Here is a 12129-nt window from a genome sequence, read left to right on the forward strand (position 1 = left end):
AGAAAAGTGCGCGAACTGATTGCCCGCCGGCGCTTTCAGGGAGGGAGGGCGGGAGTGACGGTTGGATGACGACAGTTACCCAAAACCACCCTCGACACAGTTTTTTCCCCAGCAGGCATTGGGAGCTCGACCCAGAATTTCAATGGGCAGCGGGGACTGCGGGAACTGTGGGATAGCTGCCCACAGTGCACCGCTTCCAATGTCGATGCTTGCCCCGTTAGTGTGGACTCACAAAGTCGAATTACTGTCCTTAGTGTGGATACACACGTTTGACTTTGTAATATCGATTCCACATATTCGATTTAAGTACAATCAAACTACTCTCGTAGTGTAGACATACCTACATACACTGTGAGGGGCTGGCCAGTGGAGCAAGCAAAGGATCGGTGTTAGGCCAAGTTTTATTTCACATTTTTATTAATGTCTAGAAGAAGAGGGTAAGCAGCACACTAGAGGCCCAGTCCTGCTGCCACCACTCTGGGAGTGGATTTCCCACTGACTTCAGTAGGAGATCCATGTGCATAACAGCAGCAGGACAAGGCCCTAAACTTGCAGATAATACTAAACTGGGAGGATCTGCAAGCACCGAGAGGACACAAATAGTGTAAAGGGACTAGGAGGGAGTCAAAATATGGCTACAAAATTATACACATCCAGGAAAATGCAAGCTTTGGAAGGGAGTGGGATGAAGGGTAGAGCAACTTGCAAAGCAGCAATGCTGAGAAAGACATGAGGATGAGTAGACAGCAAATTGGATATGGGCTTTTAACGCAGTATATTGGCAAAACAACCTGACATGTTTGATTCTCCAGCATCCTCCAGCCACATTAGTGACGGATGGCACTCTGGTGGTGCAAAGCAGACACAGTCCTGTTTTTAATGGGCCTAGAATTATTTCCCCCATATAGAATCTCAGTCTTGCAGGTATAGCAGTTCCTACGACAAAGCCAGGCCATAGCCCCCTCTGAAGGGGGCCTGGCCAGGGAAAAGGAGATATGGCCAAGGCATCATTCCACCTTACCAGTCCTTGACTGCTGTTCTCAGTCAGGATAAGATAGAACAACCTTGGCATTGAGCTAGCACCCACTGGCCACAGGGTCAGGGAACCGCAAAGTTGACATAAAGCCGTCTTTGCATCTCTCCAGGCTTGCCCTAAGCACAGCTCAGCCAGCCCAGAAAACTGGGGCTAATCTATTTTGGAGCTGGGTGACTAAACACATCCTATTCTCTCTCTCTCTCTCTCTCTCTCACACTCACACTCACACACACACACACACACACACACACATCAAGGAACTGATAGTGTCTCTCGACATAGCACTGGTAAGCCCACATCTGGAATTCTGCCTTCAATAAAAGACAGATTGAGAGAATAGCAACAAAAATGATGAAGGGACCAGAAGATGAAGATTAACCTATGAAGAAAGGTTACAAGAGCTAAATTTATGTGGTTTAGCTAAAGGATGATGGCCAAAGGAGATATAAGTCTTCAAGCAACGGATGTGTGTAAAGAGCAAGCACAGAGAGAAGAATTGCTGAAGCTGAGTAAGTATCTGGAAATATTTGTTTCCCAACAAGGGGGTAGATTAGAGAGTGGCACAGTCTCTTAAGGGAAGCCCCATCATGTGAGTGATTGGAAACTAGACTGGACAAAGTACTGGATGATATCCTAGAGGGAATAACTCTTCATCAACAAGGATAGGGGAATGAACAAGATGAATTCATGGGTCCTTCCCATCTCCGTGAATCTATTTAAAGCATTCACTTTTCTCTGTGCTTGAAAATAGACATGTTTTAATCAAAAAGGGGCTGATTATGGTGAGGTGAAAGCTCTGGGGCCTCATCTGGCAGAGTTCACCTTGAGATTCCCAGAAGCAGAAAGAGAGAGCAGCCATTGGACGTTCTCTATGGAGTGTGGCATGCACTTCCTCTGGGCAGGGCCATGGTTCCCCTCCTCAACCATTCTGAAGCTAACAGCTATCTCTGTGCTAATCTCTACACACTCTGTACTCAGTGTATTTGTGGTCAGCTCCTGCAGCTGTGGGCTAGTGGCTTAAGCACTTGTCTGAGACTCAGGAGTCCTGGGTTCTATTCCCTGCTATGCCACCAATCTGGTCAGAAACCTAAGGCAAGTCACTTTACCCATCTGAGTCTCACTTTCCTCATCTGTACGACAGGGATATTGACCTCCTTTGTAAAGCACTTTGAAATGTATGAATTAAGAGCGAGGTGTTATTCATATTACTTGCCTCTTTTCCCCTTGGGCACCTGTGCAGGGCTAGGCACCATACAGTCCCAAATCTCAGAAAACTCATCGTTTACTGCAGGAGAAAAACTGGGGATTACATGGCAATCAATGAAACTAAGGAAACAATAAGGTAAACCTCACTGATACGAGCACTAGAGGGGGAAGGCATCTTTCTATCAATGAGATCACTAATCCAATTATTATTATGATTTAGCTCTCAGCTAGCACTTTTCACATATGGATAACCAGGTACATTACCAAGGTGGGTGTGTTCTGATTTTACAGAGGAGGAAATAGAGACAGATAGGTTAAGGTCACACTCTGAGCCAACGATCTTGTTCCTAATGCTGTGTTCTGACCACTAGATCACATTGCCTCTCTACAATTATATTCCAGGGGAAACATGAATGCACTCCCCTACCCCACTGCTTCACCAACCTCCACAAACTATGCATTCAAGGACCCTGCATTTAAGGAAACTGCTGGAGTCAGCATATCTGGATTGCAATGGATGAGCCTCATCCTAGGAAAGCCACCTTCATGATCATGGTATCTCCCCTGCCAGCTAATTACATAATTATGTAGTTATTAATTATTTAAGGATCTTAATTCTTTGAAAAGGTGCCTTCAATTATTAATGGGCAGGCTCTGGCTGGAATGACTGCCTCCAGACAGCCTCACTGGTACAGTATACACATCAGTCATTCTGAAAAAAGCCACTGAATTTTCAGGCCATTGTTTAGTTAACCATTAACAATTCATAAAATTTCAGCTCCCTGCACAAAAAGCAGCATTCTCTGAATGGTATTAGAAAATCCTATTTCTAGTCTGTTATGAAACAGAGGGTTTGATGTGCTGCCAGTTTTTATGTGGAACTTTGGAAACAGAACACTTCCTGCACTGTGAGTCTTAGACTGAGTGGCTGTTACATAAAGCTTTCCTACCAACTCAAGTTGATCATCACATACATTTTGTGTGTGTGTGTGAGTGAGAGAGAGAGAGAGAGGAAAAATCGAATCATCAAATGCAAAATAATAAAAAAAATTAAAAATGGATCATTCAGCTCTTCCTCTTTGTCCAGTGCTGACAAATATTCAGTGATATTTGTCAACTCAGAAAGTGAAGGCAAACAAAGGAAAAATCCAATATGCTAAGTTGTATAAGTACTGGATATAGGGGAGATATACATGGCTGCAGAAAGCTGTGTATATAGAGATGGATAGGTTTTTTTTTTTGCCACTGACTAAGCTTTCATTTAAAGCACAGAAATCCCCTTCGGGCCTCTCACACTGTCTCTTGTGCTGCAGTGATAAAAAGGAAGTAAACATCACATCATCAGATACGTGCCAAGTGAAACAAACATGGGATGGAAAAACAGCATATTTGAAGAAGAGGGATACAAACCTTATATTCAAGATATTGGATCCAAACATATATAGATCATTATCCAGTTGTTTTGCTGTGGGAGGGGATACAGAACTCCAGTGGTTTATTGGTATAATTCTTTGAAGGTGAAGGAGCCATAAAGTGATCTCAATACTAAGGAGTGAAGCAGCACCATGTAATATAGTTAAACAATAATGCAAACCACAGAAGAATCCATGGAAGAAGAGGGAAATGAATTCACCTAGAAAAGACTGAATATTTAAGTCCAGCACAGAAAGATGTTTGGAGTTTGTGGGGGAAGGTGGAGAATCCCCTGGTTTCCTCTGCATTGATCTCTCATGCCCTGCAGTGTATAAAAGCCTCCTAAATAAAACTACTTTATTAACAGACTACTGCAGGACTAGAGTAAAGATGCACTCCAAGCTCTGGATCCAAACCTCGGTTGAGATGTTCAGATCTGCTGTTCCAGTTCAGATCCATCTTTAGATTCAGAAATACGGCATTGACTCCTAAATCCCATAATACAAGAAAGGGAATCAGCCAGGCAGGAGTGTTTAAACTGTCAGACAACTCATAATTTGACAGTGATCCCTTTTTAAAGTGGGGGAAGATGCAGGCTTTGAGTGATTCAGATCGATCACCTTCTAATCTGCATTTTAGGTTTTGAGTTTTCATTATTACAGAAGTGATTCCAAGAAAACAAACTCTCTTATTTACATATAAAACAATTAAGTGCTGTCTGACTTTTCTGCACTCAGGAGCCAGCCACATGTTCTGCTGCAGGGTATTGTAAGGGACAGGAAAATCTGGGAAAATGCTTGCACCAAATAGTTTTGTTTTTCCTATGTATTTGCGGTGTAATTAAGCTGCATACAAAATGAAAAGAAGATTGGGTAAGGGGGGAGGCTATACAGTGCATAGATGTGTGGGCCTGATCCACAGCCCACTGAAGTCAATGTGCAATGATTGCAATGGGCTTTGAACCAGGCCCCCTATGCATGGTAACCAACATAGAATAAATTGCAGCAATGGACATAGTACGGTAGTTTAAAATGAAGCTAGAGCAACATTTTTAAGATAGGGTCTTTTTCTTGCTGCAGGCAGGTAATGGAACTAGCCTCCAGACGTGTAAACTCTCAGCAGCCAGCATGATCATCATGAGCCAATTTCCATTGAAATTAGATCAATACTATTTTTTTCCCTTCCCCTCACTGGCTCCTAAGTGATTCATGAATCTGAAAACTAGTTCATGAATCTGAAAGGAAGGGGGGAGAGGAGGAGGCGGAATATCTGCAGTCAGCAAACCTTGACTCTGTTTCATGAATCCAGGCATTAGTTACATAATGTTCTGCTGCCTGCTAGTTGAAACCAGTATTTAGGTTGCCGTTTAAAACTTTTACTTATTCAATTCCGCCCTTCCTCTGCCCCCCAGTTCCCCGCTGAACTGGGTAGAGCCACGTTCTTTTGTACACACACACAGCAAAAATCGGAGCCATGTTATACGGCAACTATTTGAGTGTATGTGCATGTGACACACATCTTAGCCACACTTTGTGTGTGTGTGTGTATAGAGAGTCAGACAAGAATCAGTGCTGCACCAGATAACGTAGCTCTGATTTCTGACACACCCATGAGCGCTATGTAGGAATTATCTGAGAGTGTGTGTGTTTGTGACAAGGCGTAGAGCCACACTGGGTAATGTGTGTATATGGAAAGACAGACAAGAATCAGCACCACATTACCTAGCCCTCGTATGTGTACTTGTATGTGACAAGAATAGTTTAACCGGTTATGGGCCCTTTAAATCTGTACTGGAGCCAAGTCTCTTTCTCTGTGGAGTTTCATAAGGAAGCACATGATGAGAGCAGTTGGAAACCACATCTCTGCGAGTGCTGATTACAGCCGACTGAGGAAAATGAGATTTTTATCTTGCAGGAATTCAATTATCAAAAAAATAAAATACAGCCCGTCTGCCTTTATTCGGCTAAACTCACTGCACCGCGGTGTTTTTAATTTAATGAAAAGCGGTGCAAGAATTACTTAAAACATTGTGTTTTTTGTAAAGGGGAGAAGAAAAAAAAAAGCCAAAGTCACCCTGCTGGCAAATGAATGCAGCAGGGATGATGTCATTGGAACAGTTGGAGGAGAAAAGAGAAAAACAAGTCTGTGTGTGCTAATCCTGTTTGCTGCCCTAAAGGGAATGGAAGGCAGCCAAGACAAGGAGTTCTGGGAAACCATATAAGGGTGCCAAACAAGCTCTGCCGCCAACATTAGGAACTGACATCTTTGTTCTTTTAGAGTAGCAGCCGTGTTAGTCTGTATCCGCAAAAAGAAGAACAGGAGGACTTGTGGCACCTTAGAGACTAACAAATTTATTAGAGCATAAGCTTTCGTGGACTATAGCCCACTTCTTCGGATGCATCCGAAGAAGTGGGCTATAGTCCACGAAAGCTTATGCTCTAATAAATTTGTTAGTCTCTAAGGTGCCACAAGTCCTCCTGTTCATCTTTGTTCTTTGTAACTTGGAAGGCTGCCAAAGGCCTCATTTCAGCTCTGCGGCATGATTACACTGGACATCTGCCAGCTGAGCTCTGTGAGCTCCTTTTCTTCTCTTGAAGCTTTTTGCCAAACATGCAGCAGTTGCCATGGCAGTGGAAAGTAAAGTTAAAATATATATATATGTGTATATATATATATATATATAATATAAAAAACAACAACAAAGCAGAAGCACGCCTTTATCCAGTTGTGCCACATGTACAGATATAAAAAGCAAGCTGACCTATTAATGAAGGGTTTTGGTTTTTCACCAGGACGGAGTGATAGCCATGAAAGCAGAAAGGTGACACGAGGATAAAACAATAAGCACACACAAAATGGCCTGGCTGTACAGAGATGAGTCTGTAGGAGGTTTTCCTCCTCTGTGTCTATCTGAAATCAGAGGACACCAAATTCAAAGTTGACAATGCTGGGATTTTCACTGTTTTTGAAAAGGCTTTAAAACGTGAAAGAGGTTTATATATAAACTCTGCTCAGGGACGGAAAACTAAAAAACTGAAATTCAGTCGGCTTGCTAGGAGGAAGGGCTTTGTGTCAGCAAAGGTGCAGGCCAAACGATAATATTTCAAATTTTGCTCTATACAACTAACAAACAATCATCCAGCATTCTTGTGTTTATAACAAGGGTTTTATTTAAATAGGCAAGCATTGATGGGCAGATTTCTGCACACAATAGAAGAGGTGTGGTCCAAGCTTGCTTTCTTTTTCCACCCAGAGAGGCATACAGTAGTTTCAGTTTACAAAGAGGCTATATATAAAAAGTTCACTGCCCAGTGATTTAGATTTCACTCTACTATTTTTAATCAGCTTCATTTTTCACCCTGTTAGAAAGCGGAATAGCTACTGGGAGGTGGCAAGTAAGTAGCTATCAAAACCAGCAGCAGATATAGCTGGCATGTTTCTGAAGTCAAGGTTGGAGAGAAGCAGGGATAGGGTTTCCAGCTCCTGTCCCCTCTCTCCCTTCATCTGATGCCTCATCTCTCCCAGGAGCTCAGTGATATCCTCAGAGCATCCTCCCCTGACATTCACTGTCCCGCCTGTCCTGAGAATTAGCATTTTTTACAGAACCATAAGTGTAAGCAACTCACTACTGAGTCTGTAACAGGCAGAGGTCCCTTAGGAACAAAGGAATTACCGTAGCAAATCAAACCAGTGGATCCAGCTAGTCCAGTATCCTGTCTGGGGGCCAGTACCAGACGATGCCAAGGAAGGTGCAAAACACCCAGAACAGTGAAGTGAACAAATTAGATAATAATATGGGGGCCAGTGGAGGCCTCATCCATAACACAATCATACCAGAGCTGGTTCTAAATAGAGGACAGAAAATGAATTACCTGGAAACAAGTGAAGGGAGGAAAACTGTTAAGGCACCAGGCTAAGAATCAGGAGCTCTAGGTTCTATCCCTGGCTATGCTGCAGATTTCATGTGTCTCCATAAGTCACTTAAACTCTTTGTGCTTCAGTTTCCCTAGCTGCTCAGACCTAGGGTCCCAAGTGGGTTCAAACAACCTGTGGTGCTACAGCTTCATTGCTATTTTTATTCAAGCTAACTCAAAGCTAGTTCAGGTATGTCTAAACGTGCTGCAGTCCCACCTCTGACTGCAGTGTAGACATGTCCTCACGCCTGTGCTCTAAGTGCTAGACCCCCATTGAATTCAATGGAATTTACTTGCTTGAATTCACGAGCAGAACATAGACCAATGATAGCTGTCTGTGGATAACAAACATGATAATCTAAGGAAAACTGATGTGTTTCTATAAATTATAGCAGACAAACAGCTTTGTTTTAGTTTAAGGAGCCGGGTGATTGTTTCTGCCCCCTTCCCCCCAGGTAATCTCAGTAAATTACTGTATCGGTTTGGCATATTTGCCAGGGTTAAACATTATGACCATCTTCAAGGGTGGTTTCCTCACAGCTGTTTTGACTGTGACTCAGTCGTGCTTCTGCTGAAGTCAAGGGCAAAAGAACAATATAATAATATCTCTTCTATGGTACTTCTCAACCACGCAGCTCAGCATAAGAGAACAGAAATCATTATCCACATTGATTATATATTACACAGAGAGGGAAACAAAGACAGAGGAGTTAAACAACTTGCCCAAGGGAATAGAACGCAGGGCCTGACTCTCAGTCCCATGCTGCCTTGACTTCATTGGGAACAGGCTTGCCATGCAATGATGATCATGTTGACTCTCACTGAAAATGGATCCAATACACGCCCTCTATGGCAGATGCCCTAAAACCAAATTCATGCAGGGGAAGTCTGTGTATGTCATCCTTCCACTCATCCAAGGTAAATTATCAAAATGAGACATCATATTCCTCCTTCCAATTCCTAGTTAGCACTGAGAGAATTGCACCAAAGGATCGAAGTATTGTTTTAAATGTTTATCTATCAAAAGTATGAGACTAAGGTGATCTTTGTTCCCGGAGATGAGAAACCGCTGGTAAATGAAGTGACCTTACTTTGCACTATATAGACAGCTGCTTTAAAAAGACACATACATTTCCAAATCTCACTCAACTGAAGTGAAAGTGACATTTGCAAAGAAGTTGCCTTGCCTGTACAAGCTTTCCTGTTGTCCCTAAGATCCTGGAGCAGATTATTTTCCCCCTCATTACCAAGCCCAATTTAATTCCTTTACCCACCTGCACAGCAGAACTAATTACTTGCAGGCATTAAGCTGGCACTAAAAATCAATGTACAGGCAGATTCCTGTTTGCACTCTTAGTCATCATGAGCCTCCAGAGCTTTAAATGGGAAACAGAACTCTTTGCTTTCTAGATAGACTAGTGAAACTTTAACCAGTCCTCCAGCTTTAGAAAAGAGCTTTGAATCATGCACAGAACTGGGTGCCAAGAGTTGCCCAGCTCTAATCCTAGCCCCACCACTCACTCACTGTGTGGCCTTCAGAAAAAAACCTCTTAGGGATAAACCCGGTTCCTTCCTCCATCATCTGTGTAAGCCCCCAAAAGCAGCAAAACTGCTGCAATTCTGTGGAGGGAGATGTGGGGCAGGCCAGAGATAGAGACTATATACCAGGGTAATACTCATTTCCAGGACATCATGAATGGAGTTGAGGGAAAGGAAGCACCGTGGCTGATGGGTCCATAAGCTATATGACCCACCAGAGGAGGCTATAACTGGGTCTTTGCAATGCCCTAGTTCCAGGCTGAGAGAGAGGACTGTATTTCCACCAGACCCAAGATAGGTCTCCTGCACAAAACTTGGGGCAGGGGCACAGGCACAAAAATGTAGCCTTTCCGCTCTCTGCCTCAGTCCCTGTCTGTGCAATGGGGAATGACAATACTCCCCTCCCTGCCTCACGGGGGTGCTGTGAGGATTAATGTTTGCACAGTACGTTGAACATGCAAAGGGCGAAATAAGTGCGGCACATTATTGTCATTAAATGTAATTTTGTATCTTTGAATTTCATGGGATTCAGTACAAATCCTTTGAACTAAGAAATGTAGCTCCCTGTACTGTGCTACTAAAAGCTCAGACTCCTTGGTAAATATAGTACAGTAATATTTACTGTAAGAAGCTTAGAAACAGGATTTAATACCGAAGGGTTATTCTTACATCACGTTAACAGAGCCTACTGTAGTATAATGTTTCTTAACTTCAGACATGGTAACCTAATAAGCCCTATTACCACTCTAATACTATATAAAATTATTCCTCATTATAAATCATACCATACAGCAAAATGGATATAAATAGAGCCCCAGTGTGGCATTGGCATGGCTCATATTTCTCTTGGTTCACATTAAATGAGCCACTAAATTACAGTGTCCTTCTTTATAATATCACCCTCCAAAGCCAAGCATTTTGTGTGTTATGCAGGGCAGTTATAACAAGGGAAATTAGCATGGGTGGTTTAGAACAGCCTGCCCTGCCATGTGTGTGACAGGAGAGAGAGTGTAAAAACAGGGGAGAGTGAACTATCTCACCGTCCTTTCCAAAAATCTGTCATTTGGAACATGCAATTTCAGCTGCCAGGATTTGCTTTTCTACTGGTACTTGAGGAGGGGATTTGAACGGCCTCTTAAGAAAATAGACATGGTCTGAGGGCTTGTCTACATATAAAACACTAAACTTCAGTGTAGACACTAGCTATGCCAACAGGAGGGACTCTCCCATCAGCATAGGTAATCCAACTCCCTGAGAGGTGGTGGCTAGGTCAACAGAATTCTTCCGTCAACCTAAGCGCTGACTACATGAGGACTCAGCAGTGGATTTTTCACACCCCTGACTGACCTAATTTCATAAAGTAGACTGGGCCAGAAGGGAGACAAGTCAGGTGTCTCTGGGGTTGAGGAGGAGGACTGCCCCCCACCCCAATCCTACTAAAAAGCCTTTTCATGGGTACACTGTGTGTGTGTGTGGGGCTGGAGGATAGCAGGTTTCCAGAGTGCTGTTCCCCACCCCATACACATTAGCAGTGATTCCTCCTTGTCAGATACCATCAGTGTTATCTTATGCGTTGATACCTCTGCCCAGTGGCATCCCCTGCTTGGGGGTTTGTGGGTAGCCATCTGCCAGGACCTCACGTGACACAGATTCTGAGGTGGCAGCGCTGCCCTGAGAGAAGGGGTTGCCTGCAGAACTGTGCCAGTGCGCTGGGCTTCTGTATATGTAGTTCTTTGCCAGAGTCTAATACTGTGACTGTCAAGATACTCACAAGTTTAGAAGGCCAAACAGCGGGCCTGCTCCAAAGCCAAGGCGGAGAAACCCTGAGACCCCTCGCAGGAAGGACTGAGAGGTACCCCACATGTCCTGCGGGGTTTGTCCTCCCTTGTGGGTTTGTCAGCAGAAGGCGAAGATGTGGCTCTTTCAGCGGGACTTTCATACTAGCAAACACTAAGCATTTTTACTAATCATAAACTCCCAGGCCTTCACCTGTTTTTTTCCAAACACTTCCCAACCCTTTTTCTTGTTAAACATAGATTTCCTCTCTCACTTTCCATCTGCCCCTCACACTTATCCTACAATGAAACGAGAGTCAAATTCATCCCAGATGCAACTCCACTGAAATCAAGATCCAGTCTCTGTTGACTATCCCAGGGCTGCCCCAGTCATGCCCGGGAGTAATTTGACTCATAGTATTAGACATTATGAACCTGATGTAACTCTTGTTGAAATCAACATGGATCTTTCCATTGACCTCAGTAGGAGCTGGACTGGATCCCAGACGAGCTGTACAGGAGGGGATGTACGGTAGGTGCCTAGGAGTTATGAGTTCTAGTCCTGCTTCTGACACAGATTTGGGGCCTGATTCTGTTTTGACATTAACTCTGATAACCAACCATTCAATTAACATTGGTAGAGTTATTCCAGATTTACACTAGCGTAATTACAATTGGAATCAGGACCTGGCTATGTAACATTGGGCAAATTCTTAACCGTGCTGTGCCTCAGTTTTCACACCTAAAAATGGGAATAATACTTCCTCATAGGACCAGAGTAAGGCTTAATGTGCAAATGTTTGTCAAGCACTTTGAGCTCATCCAGTGGAAGGTGTTGTAACAATGCAAAGGATAATGAGAGTTCCAAAATTAAGATGTAGTGTTTGGATCTAGGAGTTTGCTTCAGACTCAATTAATTATGGTATCTGGCTGAGCAAAAGAAAAATTACTGCATGAAAGTTGTACATGCCAAAAGGAACACTTCAGTAATTAAGGTAAAAAATTCAGGTTATTTTATTTAAAAAAAAAAAAGGGGGGGGGGAGTATTACTAAACCTAATCTTGATAACATATTTTAATTATTTTTTCCAAATTTAAGTGAAACAGATTTGTTTGAATTTCAGCATTTCCGTGCAGTGTTTGGTAGGCCCCATCCTAGGTTTTGGGGGGGCCCAGTCAAATTGCCCTAAGCACAAAACACGGGGGGTTGGCAGGGATGGTTTGACAGCTGAGCTTAGGGGCTGGGG

General features: G+C 43.3%; 1 long non-coding RNA gene and 1 pseudogene across 3 annotated transcripts in view; both read right to left on the minus strand.

The window, feature by feature from the left end:
- LOC122173517 (uncharacterized) overlaps positions 1-12129 on the minus strand; it is a 223762-nt gene that overhangs the window by 58601 nt on the left and 153032 nt on the right. The window lies entirely within an intron of this gene.
- On the minus strand, positions 2642-2821 carry LOC112059772 (U1 spliceosomal RNA; annotated as a pseudogene).

Source organism: Chrysemys picta, chromosome 3 (assembly GCF_011386835.1).
Source record: "Chrysemys picta bellii isolate R12L10 chromosome 3, ASM1138683v2, whole genome shotgun sequence".
Taxonomy (NCBI): Eukaryota; Metazoa; Chordata; order Testudines; family Emydidae; genus Chrysemys; species Chrysemys picta.